The 21,265-nt window shown below is 37.9% G+C and overlaps 1 long non-coding RNA gene across 2 annotated transcripts; it reads left to right on the plus strand.

Moving 5' to 3' along the window:
• The first annotated feature begins 6,193 nt into the window (after positions 1-6,193).
• Positions 6,194-17,250, plus strand: LOC105481515 (uncharacterized). 2 transcript variants are annotated; one of them, XR_011614349.1, is made up of 3 exons: positions 6,194-6,540; positions 14,343-14,456; positions 16,562-17,250. It is a non-coding gene; the product is annotated as an uncharacterized lncRNA (long non-coding RNA). The 2 variants fall into 2 exon arrangements; XR_987003.2 differs by lacking the exon at positions 6,194-6,540 and adding an exon at positions 11,326-11,528.
• Positions 17,251-21,265: the final 4,015 nt, after the last annotated feature.

A 21,265-nucleotide genomic window follows, 5' to 3' on the forward strand; every position in this document is an offset into this window, starting at 1 on the left:
TCAAATATTTATCAAATATACATCTTTTAGCAAAACGTAAACCTATTTGAACAAATAGGTTATTTTTTCCTAGAGTATTTTAAACCATATATATTTGAAGGCAAAATTAATCCATCTGCTTCTGATTTCTTTACACTAAACTGAAAATTGCCATTTTAAAGATCAATTTAACAGTTATGAAATCCTTTGAGAATTTTTTTTATGTGTGTGAGAAAGTTAAAAAGACCTTTGAACCAGAGATTGATAGTAAATAAAGCATAAATATTAAGGTCTGTAGTTTGGATTTGGGAAACAAAGGTACTGTTAATATCTAAATATGGGGCAGAGTCATGGGGGAGGAGTTGGGAAAACCCCTTTATCCAACTTCCTGAGAACGCCTAAGCATTGTTTCATCTTTGTACAAGGTATCGACAGTAGATATTTTAAAATAAAGCTCTGCTCAGTCACAACATTAAGTTTCTTATCTTTAGTTTTCAAAGGAAGCATTTCTTTTTCTTCTCCACCTTTTTTTGGACAAATGCCACCATAGGATCTTCTGGGAAGTCATCTCTCCTCCCTCTCCTCCCCACACCTCCAGGGCCTCTTATCCCAAAGCCTAACCTACCACCAAGAGACAGCTATAAAGGGTTTGGGTTGAGTATTGGAAAGTGCCTGAAAAGGAAAATCCAGAACTGTGAATGTACAGTATTATTAAGGCAAAGGATTTTTAAAAACCTGTGAAGTATCTTATTTTTCTAAAGTACTATAGATTTCCAAAGTGCTTGCCAATAAACTTTCTCATTATAGTGGCTCTAATAATGAGTACTGACATGTGACTTAACTGGTAGAGTGCTTTAATGGCAATTGAAAGAATGTTTAGTACTTGGCCCATCTTTACACTGTATTACATTTGGCACTGTGTCACCAGCTATAAAGTCTAGGATAATCATATTGTTACATCAAATTGAAAATCCAATGTGCCTTCAACAACAAAGCACTGTTAGATGTCTATGTCCTCTTTGTAGGGGTCTTAGAAATCTATGCCTTAAGTACAATGACGTTGTGTTGAAAAGCATTGATTAATGGTTCAGGGACTTATACAACCCACTCTATATAAAATTCTCTTATCATTTCTGAATCACAAAGTCAAAAGTTTATCCATTTTTAACAAACGTTTCATGGATGACTGCTACCTTTTTAAACTGACAATTTGCTATGAATTATAACCGAATTGAATATAACATCTCAGACATTAGCACTTTCCATATTACACTGACAAAATTCCTGATATGTGCTGTGATGTGTTTTTAGCAAAGAATATATTTCTATTTGTTAGACTGAAATCCTTTCTTAAAGTCCTCTGGAACTGTCAACTCTCCCAGGCTCACTGAGTATCTGTGACATGTGAATAGTTCAATCTGTGGTATGGTCATTTCCCTATTCTAAAGGTCACCTTGTAAATAAAACCATTTAGTTGAAAAAGGCCATTGAAAATACACATAACTCTCTCATAATGCTAGGAAAACACTAAACAGCAAAAGGATATGGCCCACATAATAGAGTAAATGTCATGAGTTCAGTATTTAAAATGCGCTCTATTTCTAATGTATTACACTTTCAGGAAGTGTTTGATGGACTGATATATTTACTTCGTGGTTTTCTTCTGAGTATAAAGATAAGTTATTCCTTTTTTAACAAAAAGTTCCCAATGATGTGAATTCAGTCAAAGAGGGAGAAAGTTGTGGGTAAAATTACAACCTTCACTTTATAGATGTGTTGTTTTCATAAAGTCATGGTCAGTAACCCAACTATCTAGTTCTTGCAAAAGCATATTTTTCTTTCTGCAGCTAGTCTTATGCAAACATGAAATATTCAACAACCTTGATGTCATAAACCTTTGCTGCCATTATTAGTAAGCACAAGTTTTACAGAATTATATTTTACTAATGATAAGCCTTTTAATAACAGGAATAGACTATAAAATGGTGTTTTTAAATTAAACCTTTCAGTTTTGGATATTTGCTATCTACACATTTCTGAAAATCAATTTATTTTTGTGAGAATTTTTTGCAGTTTTTCTTTAATAGAACAAGGGAAGTCTTCATGACAGTACAAGTCTTCATCTCTCTCCAAATACTTCAAGTTTAATTCAAGAATAGATTAAAGACATATACTTCAAATTATCTTATAAGATTTTGGTATTTAAAACACTTTATAGTAGAATAATGAGTCTTATTTTTTCATTTCACTTATAAACTTGTGTTATCATTCAAAGTTGATGGTATAGGGACTTTACATAAAAGTAGAGGATGTCGCCATTGCTTAAAACAATCTTGGCTTCTTTTATGAAATCATATTTTGTCTCAGGTGTGATTATTTATCTCAGCCTAAACGTGATTATTTGTCTCAGCCTAAACTTGACACAAATCATCTTCTGGGAGGCAGATTTGACCTTTGAAAAATAGATAGATGATTGAATGTGAAGTCTGGTCCCTAATGTAGGTTATCAAATTGAGTAAGGCTAATTTTCTTTAAAAAAGAGGTAAGTGCCTGTGTGTTTCTTCCATGGCTCACAACTTGGGTGCTTCACAAACTAATTTAGATTGATTAGGTGTTCAATCAATAGTTGAGCAAAAAAAGTTGGCTTTTACTCTGAGTGAACTGGGAATGAATGAATGAATGAATTCAACCAATACTGGTTGAGTGCCTAATATGTGACAGGCACACTTCTAGATGTTGAGCACAAAAATGTTCTGTACAAAATCTTTGCATGTTCCATGTTTACATCCTAGAAGGAAAGAGGAAAACAGATAAATAGAATAAATAAATGCCATAAAAGAATAGATTAGGAGAAAATGTGAAGAGAGGATAGATCACATTAGAGAAGTATTGCAATTTTAGATACTGTGGTCAAGAAAGGTCACAGAGAGAAGAGTGAACCAGGTATTTGAGTCAGGGCATGAAGAAGTGAGGGAGAGGCCATGCAGATTTCTGGGACAAGATTTTCATGTGAAAGCAGCTGGCATATGCAAGAACTCCCACAATCTGGGCAGAGTGAAAGAAGGTGAGAAGAGTAGGAGGCAGGGAGGGGGATCACATAGGGCCTTATGGGCCTACATGATCAGAAAGGACTTGGTCTTTAATCTGAGTATATTAGGAAGCCTTTAGCTTTTGGAAGAGTTTTAATAAGCAAGTGTTGTGATCACATTGATGTTGTGTTGTGTTATGTTATATGTGATTTATTTATTTTTAAAGATGTAGGGGATACAAGTGCAGTGTTTTTTTACATGGATATATAGCATCGCAGGGAAGTCTGGGTTTTTAGTGTACTCATCACTCAAATAGTGAACATTGTACCCTACAGGTAATTTTTCAACTCTTACCTCTCACATTTTTTAGTCTCCAGTATCCATTATTCCCTTTTCTAAGTCCACGTGTACCCATTGTTTAGCTTCCACTTATAAGCGAGAGTATGAGGTATTTGACTTTCTGCTTCTGATTCATTTCCCTTAGGATAATGGCCTCCAGCTCCATCTATGTTGCTGCAAAAGACATGATTTCATTTATTTTTATGACTGAGTAATATTCCACACAAATATATATATATCACATTTTCTTTATCCACTCCTCTGTTGGTAGACACTTAGATTCCATGACTTTGCTATTTTGAATACTGCTACAGAAAAGTCGACAAAAATATACACAGGGGAAAGCACTGTGGGCAGGAAAGTAAAACCAGTATCCTGAATATATGTCTATATGAGTATAGTATATTTTGAGGCTGTTATCTCTTTCCTCAATGTAGTCAACTGCCACCAGATGGCTGACCGGGGTTGGCAGGAAATTGTACAATCTGGGATTATCAGCATTTGCTTCTGTTGTTGGCTGCATACAGCAATAGTAGTAGCCAGGTCAGCCTTGATGAGAGAAAAACTATGCTGTTGATTCACAGCCTCCATATCCAATTTGTATATGGACCTACTAGCAATCTAAATGCAGCATTCCAAATAGAAAATAATTATCAGCAAAGGAGAGTATATCCTGCCAAATCCTAGACATCTGTAGATGATTTTCTACTTGGGGTATGCCAGACAAGCCATTCAGCAGTCCTGCCTACCACAGAGAAATCAATCATTATTGATTCTTCTGTGTCATAGACACAGAAGCTTATACCAAAACCTCTACTACTATAGAATATCTTTTGTACTCTGAGTCCCATTCAAAACTGGCAGTCTTAGGGTTATCAAATATATGGTACAGAGCAACACACCCAAATGTGTTATGTATTGTTTCCAAAACCCGAAGAGATCTCCCAAATTTGAGTCTCTTTGAGATGAGTGGTGTAAGTTGCATAAATCAAACTCACTTTGTTCTTTATTTTTTAACAGGAGAAAAAACATGCAAATTTATTTAATGTGTATGCACAGGAGCCTTCAGATTGAAGACCCAACTTTCCAGTGGGACTCTCATTTTAGAAGGAGTAGCCTGGCATAACCCACACTGCTGGGTCCCCATAAGCCCCAGTGTGGCTGGCTGTTGAACTTCTGCACAGTCTCTCTCTCACAATCTGGAATGCATATAGCTTACTAAGGTATCTAAGGAACATTATATTTCATACTTACCAAGTCCATTGTCATCAATGAATTAGACTAACATTATGTTCTATGGAATTTCAAGTTGATTATGTTCCCTATTATGATAGACAACAGTAGGGTTGACTTGTCCCTGAGAAAAAGGTTTTCTTTCTTAATTGTAAAGGGAAGGAAATATTTATCAGGTCAATAGCTGCACACCAGGTGATAGAGTTTGTGTTGACTTTATGTAGTGGAGACTGACTATTCTTTAACTGTATACCTTAGAATTAAGTTTCTGGTAATCTACTGTCATTCTGCATGAGTCAACTTTTGTTATTATTGTTTTCACATGACAAAAAGGAGTAAATTAAAAAATATGTACCATAAATGATTATTCTTGTATTTCTCAAAGCTTTAGTGGGGGCATACTTACTATTTCCTGGGACAGTTTCCCTTTGTCACCCAGGCTAGAGTGCAGTGGCAGGATCTTGGCTCATTGCAACCTCCTTTCCCCAGGTTCAAGCAATTCTCATGTCTCAGCCTCCAAAGTAACTGGGATTACAGGTGCGTGCCACCATGCCCAGCTACTTTTTTTTTTTTTTTTTTTGGATTTTTAGTAGAGACACCCACTGTGTTGGCCAGGCTGGTCTCGAATTCCTGGTCATAAGTGATCTGCCTGCCTTGTCCTCACAAAATGCTGGGATTACAGGTGTGAGCCAACATGCCCAGGCTAATGGGGACATACTTCTATAATTTGTTCAGAAATATGCTAAATATTTTGGCCTATTATTTTGCCTTTATTGGAAAGAAAATCCAGTGGAATTTAGAATTTCAAGAGTCTTAGCCTTATCTATATCTACTCGAATATCCCCATATCCTATCTCAGGGTTTCAATTCTCTTCCAATATTGCTCTTACTTTAGCATAGGATGCCTGATTGGGCTGAATATTTGAAAAGCACTGCAAAAAAACTTTAAATCCTAAACCATATCTGTTTTGTGACTACAGAAGATAAGGGACTCTTTCAAATCTGCTGTAAAGATCTTCTGATTCTCGATGTTTCCTTAATTTTATGTACATAATTTAAAATTTTTATTTTCCTTGTGTTTATTTTCTAGGGTCATAATAATAAGAAAGGTGACTTCACAGTCCTTACAATCGCTAATGTTGCCATGATTACATAGTAGCACAGTCACTTGATGTCCCAGTGCCTTGCTTGTACTTGCCCTGTATCCTGTGCTGAGCGGAGTAATCATGTTGCCACTGTGTGCTTGAGATATCTCTTGTCCCATTTCTCTGTTTGATATATGTGCAACCCAATCATAGCATTTCACTTGGAGAGTCAGGTTCTTGAGGTTACTTTCAGTAGCAATTTCTCTCATTCGTGTTCTCAATCAGGAAACAAGTATCATATTCAAATCAGCATAATTTAAACAAGCTTTATGTACAAAATGACTATTTACAAAGATGTAGATCAAGTACAGAGGAACTATAAGGGATTTCTAATCACCTCTAGGCCAGAGGGACAGTGAGTCATATTTCCTAGAATCCAGAAGAAGGAAGTTGCATTAAGCAGGCTGACTTGAGAGGACTAGGAAGTTTCAACAGAGACATGCCAGTATAAAGGGGACTGTGGGGACTATGTGATGGGAGCAAGGAATATAACTCCTCTGATTTAACTCTCTCCATTCCCTTAATGGGAGAGCTTCTCATGGTTGAACCTAACTGAAAGATAGTCAGGAAGGGAGTGGATTTGGAGATCACCATGAGGAAGGGTGGAGGACTAGTGGAAGATATCTGAATCTGTGGCAGCTATAGACATGACGGTAACTATTCCGTTTTTCTCTCACTCTCTTTCTCTCTCTCTCTCTCAAAACAGGGGCTGGCCTAGACTGGAGTGAGGTGGACTATCATGGCTCACTGTAGCCTCAACCTCCCAGGCTCAGGCGATCCTGCTACCTCAGCCTCCCAAGTAGCTCGCACTACAGGTAAATACAGGCACGTACCATCACACCTGGCTTTTTTTTTTTTTTTTTTTTTTCTGTAGAGACAGGATTTCACCATGTTGCCCAGGCTGAACTCGAAATGCTGGACTCAAGCCATCCACCCTCTTCAGCCCCGCAAAGTGCTAGGATTACAGGCATGAGCTACCACACTCAGCCCAGTTTCTCTTAATCTGAAGGAAGAGCAGATATAATTGGCCAATAGGTTAAATATGGAGTATGAAGAGAAGGATGTAGAAACAGAGAAGTCAAGAATGACTGCAGGTTTTTTTTTGTTTTTGTTGTTGTGTTTTTAATCTGAACAACTGAAAAGGTGTACTGGACATTTACTGAAAATGGAGAAGAATGTGAAAAAGGAAAGTTTGGGTGGAGCAAAATATAGATGTTTAATTTTAGGATATATTAAATTATAATGCCTATTTGGCACCCAGTGGAGAAGTTTAGTAGGATGTTGGATGTATGAGCCTAGAGTTCTTGGGAGAGGTCCAGACTTATAAATACTTAAAGCTATGAGACTTAAAGAGATCATCAAAAAAGTGAGTGTAATAGAGAAAAACCCTAAATGCTGAGCCCAAACACTGCAATAGAGTTTAAGAAGACTAGGAGGAACCGGGAAATCTGACTGAAGAAACAATGGGGTGAAAGAAAACCAGGTGAATTTGATGTCCTGCAAGTCAACTGTAGAAGGTGTTTCAAAAAGGAAAATATTTAAATCTTTTAATCCATTTTGAGTTAATTTTGTATATGGTGAAAGATACTGGTCCGGTTTTATTCTTCTGTGCACATATCTAACTTGCTATCCCAGCACCACTTATTGAATAGAGAGTCCTTTCCCCCTTGCCTGTTTTTGTTGACTTTGTTGAAGATCAGACTATTGTAAGTTTGCAGCTTTATTTATGGGTTCTCTATTCTGTTCCATTAGTCTATGTGCCTGCTGTTGTTTCAGTACCATGCTGTTTTGGTCACTATAGCCTTACAGTATAGTTTGAAGTCTGGTAATGTGATGCTTCCAGCTTTGTTCTTTTTGCTTAGGATTGCTTTGGTTATTTGGGCTCTTTTTTTTTTTTTTTTTGGTTTTATATAAAGTATAGAAGTTTTTCTAGTTCTGTGAAAAATGACATTGGTAGTTTGATAGGAATAGTGTTGCTTCTATAGATTGTTTTGGGCAGTATGACCATTTTAATGATACTGATTCTTCCAATCTGTGAGCATGTAATGTTTTTCCATTTGTTTGTGTCATCTGTAATTTATTTCAGCAGTATTTTGTAATTCTCCTCGTAGAGATCTTTCAACTCCTTGTTTAGATATATTCCTAAGTAATTTTTTGTGGCTACTGTAAATGGGTTGCATTCTTGATTGGGCTCTCAGCTTGAACGTTATTGGTGTATAGAAATGCTACTGATTTTTAAATATTGGTTTTGTAGCCTGAAGCTTTGAATCCTGGAAGAAAACCTAGAAAACACAGTACTGGACATCTGTCTTGAGAAATAATTTATGACTAAGCTTTCAAAAGCAATTGCAACAAAAGCAAACGTTGACAAGTAGGACCTAATTTAACTAAAGAGCTACTGAACAGCAAAAGAAACTATCAACAGAATAAACAGACAACATATAGAATGGGAGAAAGTATTCATACATCCAACTATGGTCTAATATCCAGAATCTATGAGGAAATTAAACAATTGAACAAGCAAGGCTGAGCGCGGTGGCTCATGCCTGTAATCCCAGCACTTTGGGAGGCCGAGGTGGGTGGATCACCTGAGGTCAGGAGTTGGAGACCAGCTTGGCCAACATGGCAAAACCCCGTCTCTACTAAAAAAATACAAAAATTAGCCAGGCATGGTGGTGTACATCTGTAATCCCAGCTACTCTGGATGCTGAGGCAGGAGAATTGCTTGAACCCAGGAGGCGGAGGTTGCAGTGAGACGAGATCGTGCCACTGCAATCCAGCCTGGGTGACAGAGTGAGACTCCATCACAAAAAAAAAAAAAAAGAATTGAAAAAGCAAAAAACAAGTAACTCCACTAAAAAATGGGCAAAACACGAACAGACGCTTCTCACAAGAAGACATACAGGTAGCCAACAAACATATGAAAAAATGTTCAACATCACTAATTATCAGAGAAATATAGATCAAAACCACAATGATACACTATCTCACATGAGTCAGAATGGCTGCTATTAAAAAGTAAAAAAATAACAGATACTGGTGAGACTGAGCAGAAAAATGAACACTTGCCGGGCGCGGTGGCTCAAGCCTGTAATCCCAGCACTTTGGGAGGCCGAGGCGGGTGGATCACGAGGTCAGGAGATCGAGACCATCCTGGCGAACACGGTGAAACCCCGTCTCTACTAAAAAAATACAAAAAACTAGCCGGGTGAGTTGGCGGGCGCCTGTAATCCCAGTTACTCGGGAGGCTGAGGCAGGAGAATGGCGTAAACCCGGGAGGCAGAGCTTGCAGTGAGCTGAGATCCGGCCACTGCACTCCAGCCTGGGCAACAGCGCGAGACTCCGTCTCAAAAAAAAAAAAAAAAAAAAAAAAAAAAAAGAAAAATGAACACTTATATGCTGTTGGTGGGAATGTAAATTAGTTCAGCCACTGTGGAAAGCAGTGTGAAAATGTTTCAAAAAACTTAAGACAGAACTACCATTTGACCCAGCAATTTCATTACTGGGTATATTTCCAAAAGATAATAAGTTGTACTACAAGAAAGACACATGCACTCACAGGTTAATTGTATTACTATTCACAAAAACAAAGACATGGAATCAACCTAGGTGCCCATCAAAGGTGGATTGGATAAAGAAAATGTAGTGCGTGTGTATATATATATACACACACACACACATATACATACACACACCATGAAATACTATGCAGCCATTAGCCATTAAAAAAAAAAGGAAATTGGCCAGGTGTGGTGCAGTGGCTCACTCCTGTAATCCCAGCAATTTGGGAGGCAGAGGCAGGCGTATCACTTGAGGTCATGAGTTCAAGACCAGCCTGGCCAATGTGGCGAAACCCCATCTCTACTAAAAATACAAAAAATTAGCCAGCTGTGGTGGCATGCATCTGTAGTCCCAGCCACTCGGGAGACTGAGACAAGAGAATTGCTTGAACCTGGAAGGCAGGGGTTGCAGTGAGCCAAGATCGCACCACTGCACTCCAGTCTGGATGACAGAGTGAGACTCCTTAAAAATAAACAAACAAAAATTTAAAAGGTTAAAGAAAAATTGCATGTTCTCACATATAAGTGGGAGCTAAACATGGGTTACTTATGGATATAAAGATGGCAGCAATAGAAACTAGGGAATACTAGAAGAGGGAAAGAGTTGAAAAACTAACTAATGAGTACTATGCTCAGTACCTGGTTGATGGAATCAATTGTAACCCAAACCTCAGCATCACTCAGTATACCCAGGTAACAAACCTGCACATGTAGCCCTATGAATCTAAAATTAAAATTATATAAAAAGAAAATAATTTAGTGCTGCTGACTGAATTAGGCAAGAATTAACTATTTTGTTTATCAAAATTGAGGTCACTAATAACCTTCACTCTGAGTAGAGTAGTAGGAACAAAAACCTGAATGGAGTAGGTTAAGGATAGAAATTTAAAAATGGACAGTAGGTATATAGATATCTCTTTCTAGAAGATTTGCTGTGAGAAGGAAGGAAAAAATGGGGTATTTTCTGGGAAGTGAAAGTAGTATTAATAGACAGCTTTGTTTTATGATGATGAGAGGTATTAAGAGTCTGAAAATATCATGATAGAAATAGTTCAAAAAGAACAAAGGAACCACTGATGATACAGAAGAAAGGGATGAATTGCTGGAGCAATATCCTGTAGTAAGTGAGAATGGAAGAGTTCACCCTCGATAGATACCTGGCAGCTCATTGTAGCACCAGGAGAGAAGATAGATTATATGGGCTCATGGGCAGATAGAACAGTATATAATGTGATGACAACTTGTGAGGTCTGATCTGATTGCTTCTGTCATCTCCATGAAGCAGGAGCAAGGTTATCAGCTAACCGGGAAGATGGCAGGAAGTGCCAGATATTTGAGGAGAATGGAGGAGGGATCAGACAGTCCTCCTAAGAGTGAGAGATTCAATGAACCAGGAAAATGCAATGTGGTTTGGGGCAGCTCTGACACACCCCATAAGGTTATTCATCATTAAAGTAAGAACAGTCAGCATAGGCTTGTAGTTTTCTCCAGCCACATCCAGTTGTGTAGGTGAGGGCATGGGAGTAGACTGATAATTGGATTTAATGAAGATTGCAGTTTAGCCAGCAAGTTGGAGAACTTTAGAGATCAAATGTCCCCTTGTGGTTATACTTGAGTGACAAGAAACAAATTTGTTCTGTTTCTAATACTATTCCCAAAGGTAATTATTAAACCATAAACTTCAATATGAAATATAGCCTTTATTTTAAGATTAATTTATTAAATTTAATTAGCATTTTATATGCTAATACAATTAAGAAACCAAAAGACTATATTAAGGCACATTTTATTATATAATGATAAAAAAGGAAAATTTATTACTTTTATTTTTGCTTCGATTCTATATTAGTTATACTGGAATCTTTAGCTGTATTTCTAAATTAGAGAAAGATTATGCTTAGGAAAAGACTATCTATTCTGGTTTTCCATTAGGTTTTTATGTTAGTTTCTATTTTTAAAATGAGATGTCAGTTCAACTTTATACAAGTGGAATTGATGGATGGATGTCTGGCCTCCAGGGGAGTTTTAGGGGCATGCAGTTCTTCCTTTACTCTAAGCAATCATCCAGGTGCTTAAATTTCCCACCATCATTTTGTTTTTAGAATTGAGGCACAGCCTCATGGAAGACATTTAAGATGACACCTGGAGGAACCCGTAGATCCCAGTCATCATTCTTATTTGGTTTGTTTTATTAGATTAGTACAAAAGAAAGTGGAGCCCTTAGTCTACGGCACACATGTCCGGTGAGTATTGATCAAAGGTAGGAAGTCAAGAATGAGCTTGCCTCTGCAGTAGGCCATGTCTAGGTCCGTTCCCATAACCCCAAGGGCATGGTTACCTGGGTTGCATCTCTCAAACAAGAAAAGGGTTATGTTTAAAGGACACTTGAAGATGAACTGAAGACACTCCCCACGTGCTTTATAATGTTTCTAAAACCTGGCTCTAAGCTCCAGCATCTTATCTAAAATTGTTAGTTTTTTGAAAAGTAAGTTTACCTTTTCTATCAGAATAGCTAATAATCGTATAATACTTATTTTTGGCTTACTGTGTTTTGAGCAGTGTGTGAAGGCTAATGTCTATGTTTTGGTTTCTTTAAGCCTAAGAAAAAACATTGAGGTTATTGCTTTATACATGAGGAAACTAAAGTTCAGAGCTTTATTTATTTATTTATTTATTTATTTATATATTTATTTATAGAGACAGGGTCTTGCTCTGTTATCGAGGCTGGAGAGCAGAAGCATGATCACACTCACTGTAGCCTCAGACTCCTGAGTTGAAGGGATCCTCCTGCCTCAGCCTCCTGAGTAACTAGGACTACAAGTGCAACACCACACCTGGCTAATTTTAATTTTTGTAGAAAAGGAGGTCTCACTATGTTGCTGACATCGGTCTTGAACTCCTGGCCTCAAGTGATCCTCCTGGCTAGAACGTTTAAATAAGTTATTCAAAGCCCTAAAGCTAGTGGAGAGTCTAGATGGAAACTCGCAAAAGATCTACCTGCCTTCTTATAATAAAAAATCTATGAGAGCAGGCATCATGCATCATCCTCGTATCTCTGTATCCTTTAAAGGTCCTTGGGTGCAGATTGCCACTGATAACTGTTAACTCAATTGAGTGAACAGGACTTCCCTACATTGGACTGTGAGTTATCCCACGAATGGAAAGTGAGTTAAACATCATGGTGCTTTGCACAGATAATGAACACTAGCATTAACTAACACGAAACCAAAACCCCATCAAGTTTTCTTTAAATTAGTCTGATAGTTGAGGTCAAAATGCATTCTGACATGAAATAGCACGGATTGCTTTTAGATCTCTCATAATGCATATCTTTTAGTTGTATGGTTCCTAATAAACATGCAGGTATATTTTTGTTGTTGAGATCACTTAAGTTTTGCCTAGTAAATGTCCTAATCTTCGTATTCTCCAAGGCATCCGTGTGAAACCCAGGGCCATCCTAAGCAATATGAGATATCTGGCTACATTCTGATAGCTTTATTTTCCACCGTAACTAATTCCAATTTACTTGCCAACAACTTCAGACATCAGCTGGAGGGGAAAAGAGGATTTAGGGGTGGAGATGCATTTTAAATAATATTTAATAAGATTTGTTTTTGTAATTGGAAAATAAAGAGCATTGCTCTGGGGATATGCCTATGTTGCAGAAGAACTGGCTCAGGACACATTTTGTAAATGGCTCTCCTTTCTATGGCCATTCAATTCAAAGCTTTCGGGGTAAAATCTATGGAAGGAAATTCATGCAGGAAAGAGGGTGGAGATGGAAAAAAAAAGTTCATGCTTAAGTCACAGTCTATGGATAAGAAAGAATTTGAATATTAATGCATAACCTTCAGAATTAAATGCTCTGTCCAGCAACCTTACAAGCTGACAGCTGGCTGGGGGCTGATAAGGAACACTGGGTGGGGGGTAGGTTCTGGGAGGGACTAGTTCCCAGAGCAGGCTCTCATCCCTGGCTGGCATTAGAAAGAATTACAAAGCATGATTCAGAATCTAATTTTGTCAGCTGGTGATTGGCTCCCACGAGGCTCTGGCCTCACAATGTGTTCTATTAAGTAATGGGAATTGGGTTGTGCTCTTGTTCTCTGCTTCATGCCTGCCACCCCATTCTCCTTCACAGTGCTTCCCATGTCTCTGGCATATACTTAGGTGTGCTTGCTTGCATCCATATTCCAAAAGGCATTTCTAAATATCTTCACAATACACAGATGTTAACCACACAGAAGGATGCCAACACCACGTTGTTTCTTTTTATTTAAATTTATTTAAATTTATTTTAGTCTTGGGATATATTGAACAAATCAACATCACCTTGTTAGGATGGGCAAAACCCAGATGAGAAAAGAGACAGTTTAAATTAAACCCCTCCATTTGCCAACCCCTATTTAGTGGCTCAGTGCAAGAGTAGCTTGTAGCATGGGTAAAAGAGTCAACCTCCATGGAAAATATGTCAAATAAACACGTGGTGTGGTGTGAGACATCGTTGGGTTTCTGTCCACTTCAAAGAAACAGAATTGAAGGAAAATTGACTCTACAACTTGTCTTTCTTTTGTAGCCAAATGGCTGATACCTGTCAAAACATCTGTTTATCCTTTACGATATGACTTATATCACCAGTGGTGAAACTTATTTTAAAGGTAGTAATTTGTACAATTACAAAAGGTGGCATTATGTGTTCAGAGGATATATAATATGGGTTTTGTTATTCTTTTACGTAACTGGACAGGAGTTAGTTTATCAAAGAGTTACATAACAGGATCATTTTCCATTCATTTTAAGACTTCAAGAACTATGTTACTCTCTCTGGGTTCCAGAACATAAAAAATAATAATAATAATAATTAATGAGCAAAGGTAATATGTTCAGTGGACAGAATGTTTTAAGTTTATAAAACATTTCTAAGAATTCTTTTTCCTCAAAATTAAATCACAGGATTCTTTCCCTCATTCTGAAACAATTTTCCTAAAATAAATTTGAGACCCCCTGCTAATGAAAAGTTGAACGATTTTAGTTTCATGGTGTCCTTTTCTTATCTTCAGGCTACGCTTGTTTCAGACAGAACAGCCAGCCCCTTGCTGAGGAAAAAGGGCCTGTGCAGGATATCAGCAGACCTTCATTCTCCTTTTGCTCTGGCATGAGCTAGCCATGGCAATGTAAGTCACTTTCTGGACCAATTTCCTCGTTTGTAAGGTTGAGGGAATTGACTAGGTCAGAAGACAAGCACTCTTGGCTGGCAGGCAGCTTCCAGATGTGTTTCTTATGCAAGTTGAGTTTCTTTAAAATCTATATTTAAGGCTGGGCATGGTGGCTCATGCCTGGAATTCCAACACTTTGGGAAGCCGAGGCGGGTGGATCACCTGAGGTCAGGAGTTTGAGACCAACCTGACCAATATGGTGAAACCCCATCCCTACTAAAAATACGAAAATTAGCCAGGTATGGTGGTGTGTGCCTGTAGTCACAGCTACTCTGGGGGCTGAGGCAGGAAAATCGCTTGAACCCAAGAGGTGGAGGTTGCAGTGAGCTGAGATCATGCCACTGCACCCCAGCCTGAGCAACAGAGCAAGACTCCTTCTCAAAACAAACAAAAACTATATTTAAATTATTTTAAATAGGCATGTGTTTTTCAGTTTGCCACAGCCCTCACCACTCCTTATTGCCTTGTTTATATGAATGTATGCATGCACTTGTGTATGTTGGCTTTTTCCATGTAACACATAACTGCAAAACATAGTGTCTTACATTTATACGGATTAAGCTAGGCTTAATGGCTACAGCACAGCTATTTACTTAGCTCAACATTCTAGGGTTAGTAATTTGATGGGTTTAGTTAGGCAATTCTGTTGGTCTTGCCTGGTCTCATTTACTCATCTTGGATCAACTGCCATTTAGTAAGATGGCTCTGCTTGTGGGTATTGATTGCCTGTCCCCCTGGGACAGTAGATATTTCTGAGCCAAATCATTCAGCAAGCTAACTTGAACTTCACATGGCTGCTTCTGGGTTGCAAGGGCACAGGAACACAAGTTGCAAGGCCTTTGGGTCCTAGGCTTGGCACTGATCCAGCGTCATTTCTGTTGTATTCTATTATTCAAAGCAAGTGACAGGGATAAACTCAGATTCAAGCAGTGGAGGAAAAGACTCCGTCTCTTGAAGAGAAAAGCTGCAAAGTATTTTGGCTATTTTTACAATCGCTGCAACCTGTTTGCAAGCATTTCATCTTGCAAACTGTGGATTACATGGCCTTCAATTTATTCCCGGTCTAAAAACAAGGAAAATCACAAGCAAAACAAGCAAAATGGACACTCTTTTCTATACCAGGAGCATATTCATAGTGCTCAGCAAGTTGCTTTAAAATAGAATCATTTTAGAACAGTACTGACAAGTACATATCCCATTAAACCACAAGTCCCCAGATGTTTGGGGATTTCTGCCCTTAGTGACCAGACATTTGTGCCACAAACTATTGGCAGCTTCTGAACTTGGGTTATGCCCTTGTCATAATATGGATCCGCTGCTTAGTGATGGTCAACACTGGAGATGGGAATCCTCACTGAGCCAATGTAAGCCTTCAACTCTGTCCCTGTATGTCCCTGAAGACGAACGTAATCTGAATCCCTTTTTTTGAGGTTTAGAGTTCAGTTTCCAGACTCCCTGCATTGACTTTTTCCCAGAATACCCTTAGTTTGAAATGATCATTTGGGGGAAATTTCTTTTAGTCTGGAGAGCTGACTAACCACCTTTCATGAACAGTGTGGTATGAAGGAAAGGCTGTCAAATTATAAAATACAAATATAATAAACCCCATTTTATAAAACATAGACTTGGCATACTATAGGTTCTGTTGTAACCTCTATGTTACAGACCTCTAACTTCTCTAACCTCTGTAACCCTTAAAGCTATAGACATAGATTTATAATGCTGCATGTATCCCTTAGTTGAGCATGCACTAAGTCCAGAATTCTGCTCTAGATGCTTTAATGACTGGAAATACACACGAGAAAATGTTCCTCCTTTCAAAGTGCTTTCAGGCCACCATAATCAACAGTAGTCACTCTTCAAATTGCGAGCCCCAATGAAAGAATTTTTCCCAGAATGACTTGAGAACCAATAATAGGTGTTTTCCTGTCTTAAATATTTCAACTGCATGTAATCAGTAGGAAAATGACTTATTGCATTACTTTATTTTACATCTGAGATGGAAGATCTACATATAGATCTTGGATTAATGTTTTTGTTTCTTTGTTTCTTTGTTTGTTTAGTGAAACACTAAAACAAGACACATGGGGAAAGATACTTCAGCTACAATGTTTAATTAAGAAGGTCAAATTTCCAGTTTGAAATGAAGCATGTTCATTATGCATCTACATTTTCATCATCACTTGCATTAGCAGGAAGAAAGAGAGACAATTAAGCCCCTTCAAATGTTTGAGCACATGAAGAGACCAGGGAAATGGCTGATGCTCTGCCAAAGATAATTTCAGGAAAAAGAAATTTAACAGAAAACAAATAGACAAAGGGTGTGAGAAACAACATACAGAAAAATGAATCCAAATGACCAACAAATGCTTGAAATTTTTCACACTTAGTCAATGCAAGTACAATAAGATATTACTTTATATCCTGTGCACTGTCAATAATAAAGTAACATTATCACTGAAGACAGGTATTCACACAAAAAATCTCCAGAGGTGAAATTCAGGAAACTGTGTTTTAACAAACTGTCCAGATGATTCCAACATACACAAAACTTTGAGAACCACTGCTGTCGTATAGGCCTATAGATTACTTCAGGCCTTTTGGAAAGCAAATTGACAAAACCTAATGCATTTTTAAATGTTATAAGAGGCTGGGTGCGGTGGCTCATGCCCATAATCCCAGCACTTTGGGAGGCCGAGGCAGGAGGATCACGAGGTCAGGAGTTTGAGACCAGCCTGGTTAACATGGTGAAACCCTGTCTTTACAAAAATATAAAAATTAGCTGGGCATGATGACGGGTGCCAGTAATCTCAGCTACTCGGGAGGCTGAGGCAGGAGAATCACTTGAACCTGGGAGGCGGAGGTTGCAGTGAGTCGAGATTCTGCCACTGCACTCTAGTCTGGATGACAGAGCGAGACTGTCTCAAAAAAAAAAAAAAAGTTATAAAAATAAGAATTAGTATATCCCACATTTCTTATTCTGAGGATTTCCTTCACAGAAAGAACTAGGAAATAAATAAATAACTCCAGTCTGGACGACAGAGCAAGACTCTGTCTCAAAAAAAAAAAAAAATAGTTATAAAAATAAGAATTAGTATATCCAGCATTTCTTATTCTAAGGATTTTCTTCACAGAAAGAACTAGGAAATAAATAAATATGGACAAGGGTGTTTATTCTAGCTTTGTTATAAAGGCGAAAACAGATAAAGGAAAAACAGAATTGTTGAATGTATCTATTCAATATCAGTAGCAAACACTATGAATTAGTTATACACTAGGAAAATTTTCAACAATTATTTTCCCATGGAGAATAGCAAGACATACAGAATCTGTCAGTATGATCTAACTTTGGTAAAACAATAATAAAAACTTTAACTTCATGATATGTAAGCAGGAGAGAGAGAAGAGAAAAGACAAAGAGAATAGAAAACAGTTAAGAAGACTGCCTAACATAAAAACAAACAAATAAATAAAATAACAGGAAAAACACTGAGCACAAATGGGTGACCTGTCCAACATCATGCAGTTGTTCAGTGACAAAGCTGGAATGTGATGACAAATTCTCTTATTCCAAACCCATCTCTGTTGCCGTGACACCACATTATGTCTTGTCCAAATGCTGAAAGAGGGGTTCAGTTCTTATCCAATTTCATACTCATTTATAGCACCTGGTTCTTAGTAGTTACTAAGTAAACATTTGTTTAATGTTTAATGAATGGAGAGAAGACTAAGCAATTTGAGTATATTTCAGAAGAGCAGGCCCTCCATACTGTGTTCATTTTATTCACTGGTTAGGATTTTTCCAAAGGTTCTTATCTGTTGCCTCAGTCCAATTCAGACAACTGTGCTTGACATTAAAAAATGCTCAAAGAGGCCAGGCTCAGTGGCTCACACCTATAAACCCAGCACTTTGTGAGGCCCAGGCAGGAGGATCACTTGAGCCCAGGACCTTGAAACCAGCCTAGGCAACATACTGAGATCCCATTTCCAAAAAAAAAAAAAAAAAAAAAAAAATTGGCTGGGCATGGTGATGTATTCCTGTGATGCCAGCTATGTGGAAGGCTGAGGTGGGAGGACTGCTTGAGCTTTAGAGTTTGAGGCTGTAGTGAGTTATAAACATGCCACTGTGCTCCAGCATGGGCAACAGAGAGAAACCTGTCTCTAAAATACAACAAAGATAAAAATAAAATTGTTCAAAAGCTGAGGTTGATCAATGGGTACGTATATACAGTTAGATAGAAGAAATAAGACCTACTATTTGATAGATCATTATGATGACTACAGTTAAGAATAATCTATTGTACATGTCAAAATAGCTAGAAGAAAATATTTTGAATGCTTCTAGTGCAATGAAAAAATATTTGACGTGAGTGTACCCTGATTATCCTGATTTAATACTTGTGTATTAAATGAATGCATCAACATATTACGTGTGCCCCCAAATATGTACATAAATATGTACATCTATTGCATATTAACTTAAAAAGGCTCAAAAGTTAACATCAATTTTTCAGCCCATATTTATTTTCTCTCCTTTTTTCACATGTTAACCCCAGTCCAGCTATTTCTGGTCTCACCAAAGCACACTTCTTAGCAACCCCTCTAAGCCTTTCACTGAGAACTTCTTTCCCTTCCCTTCTTTGCTCCACCCCATCTGTCTTTCAAGGCCTAGGTTCTTTCCCATCTCTCCCACGACATTTTCTCTGAACCATTCTTAGTCACATTTTCATACATTCATGTTATACTCTTACCTACATTATTAAGCCCCTATGGTCAGGAATTATACCCTAAGGTGCTTTGCCCACGCCGCAGGACCTTTTCCAATCCTTTGCACATACTAGGAGTTTAATAAATGTCTATGATTCAAGTTTTTGTTGTATGTCATCAAGGATATTTGCCACTTGTCAATGGCAGCCTTCACACTGCTTGTTTTGGTAGTATTTGAAGCCCAGATGTCCAGAATGGAATTAATTACAGTTTCTCCATGATCCTATTTCTCTTCCTACATTTTCTGTCCCAGTTACTGACACTACTATTAATTCAACTGTCCAAACCGAAAACCTCCCATATTTGATCCCTGGTTATTTTTGTCTCCTACATTTAATTGGCTGCTCCATTTAATTGATGTTTCCACTGCCACACACTGCCAATTAACGTATTCCTTTTCTTCCGTTCCCACTGCCAATGTCCTGGTTCATGTCCTCGTGCTCCCTGTTGCTAGTGAAGCAGCTTTCTCACTGATACCTCTAGGTTCTAACTCTCTAATCCTTCCTTCAAAGGGTTACTGGAGTTAACCTTGCCAAGTCTAATTTTTCTTTCCCCAAGACATTAAGAATAAAAAAATAAGTGTCATTGTGTGGCATTGTAAACCTTCTCCCATTGGCTCCCTTTCTAAAATTTTTGCCTTATCTTTTCCCAACCCTCCAGACACACAGTATTAGGAGCTTGGATACATCCTTGACTTTTCTCATGGTATTCTCCCAATTTGAAGTGCTTCCCCTTCCTCTCCTCTAAACTCTCTAGTTCCTGTCACATAGGAAACATGATGATGTATTAGATATCATTGCTATAATTACTAAAGGCTGAATTCAAATGCTTATTTTGTCTGTGAAGTTTGTGTCAGTTTTTCCTGTGAATATCAATAGGTCATTTCTCTATTCTCTGTACTTATTTGCAATTTTTCATTATAAAACTTGAATTTCTTATATTGTAGTTTGCTATTTATCTTTCTTTGTCTTCCTACTCAATTATGAGCTCTTTGAGCAAAGAAACTATGACAAACTCATCTGCATATTCTCACAGCATCTAGCCTATACATGGTACATAGTAATTACTTCTTAATTGTTTACTGAATGCATGAAAGAATGAATGTTTTCTCTCCTCTAATTATGCTGAGGAATTGTTATATTATACTAAATGCTTTACATTGTCCCATTTATTCCCTTCCATTAGCAATACCAACCAAGCATATGTGTGTGTTTAACATATTATTTATTTTTTATAATTCATATTTTTATTAGAGCTATATATGTACACAGATGAAAACATTTAAAATGGTAAATAAAGAAAAACACCAGTTTTTCATTCCCTAGTCACATTGCCATTTTCAAGCCTTTGAATAGTTTCTTCTGCTTTTGAAATTCTGTAGTTCTAAATAATATGTGTATGCTGAAGTTTATTCGTTTAACAACTGTAGACATTATTAATCGGTTTGAAATTACACCTGGTAGATTACTATTTAGCTCTGCTCAGTAGAAAGGACCATGAAGCCAACTAACAGGGATTTGACTACACAGAACCAGTTGACTCTCAAAGGAATGGAGCCTGACTCACCCTGTGTTAGCCCCTGACTCTGAACAACTCAGCTAACTAACCTCTTAGCTTCATCATCATGACCAGTGGCCCAGGACTTGAGATTTACTATAGAATCCATCAGAGTACTATCAGAGTACTTCATTTTTCTATCAAGCTTTCAGTTGATGTCTGTACTAAAACATTGGCCTAAGATTTCCCTCCCCTCCCCTCCCTTCCCCTCCCATCCCCTTTCCTCCCTTCCCTTCCCTTCCCTTCCCTTCTCCTTTCTCTTCCCCTTCCCCTTTTCCTTCCCCTTCCCCTTTTCCTTCCTTCCTTCCTTCCTTCCTTCCTTCCTTCCTTCCTTCCTTCCTTCCTTCCTTCCTTCCTTCCTTCCTTCCTTCCTTCCTCCCTTCTTTTTTTATGGAGTTTCACTCTGTTGCCCAGACTGGAGTGCAGTGGAGTGATCTCAGCTC

The sequence above is a fragment of the Macaca nemestrina genome, chromosome 15 (assembly GCF_043159975.1).
Source record: "Macaca nemestrina isolate mMacNem1 chromosome 15, mMacNem.hap1, whole genome shotgun sequence".
Taxonomy (NCBI): Eukaryota; Metazoa; Chordata; class Mammalia; order Primates; family Cercopithecidae; genus Macaca; species Macaca nemestrina.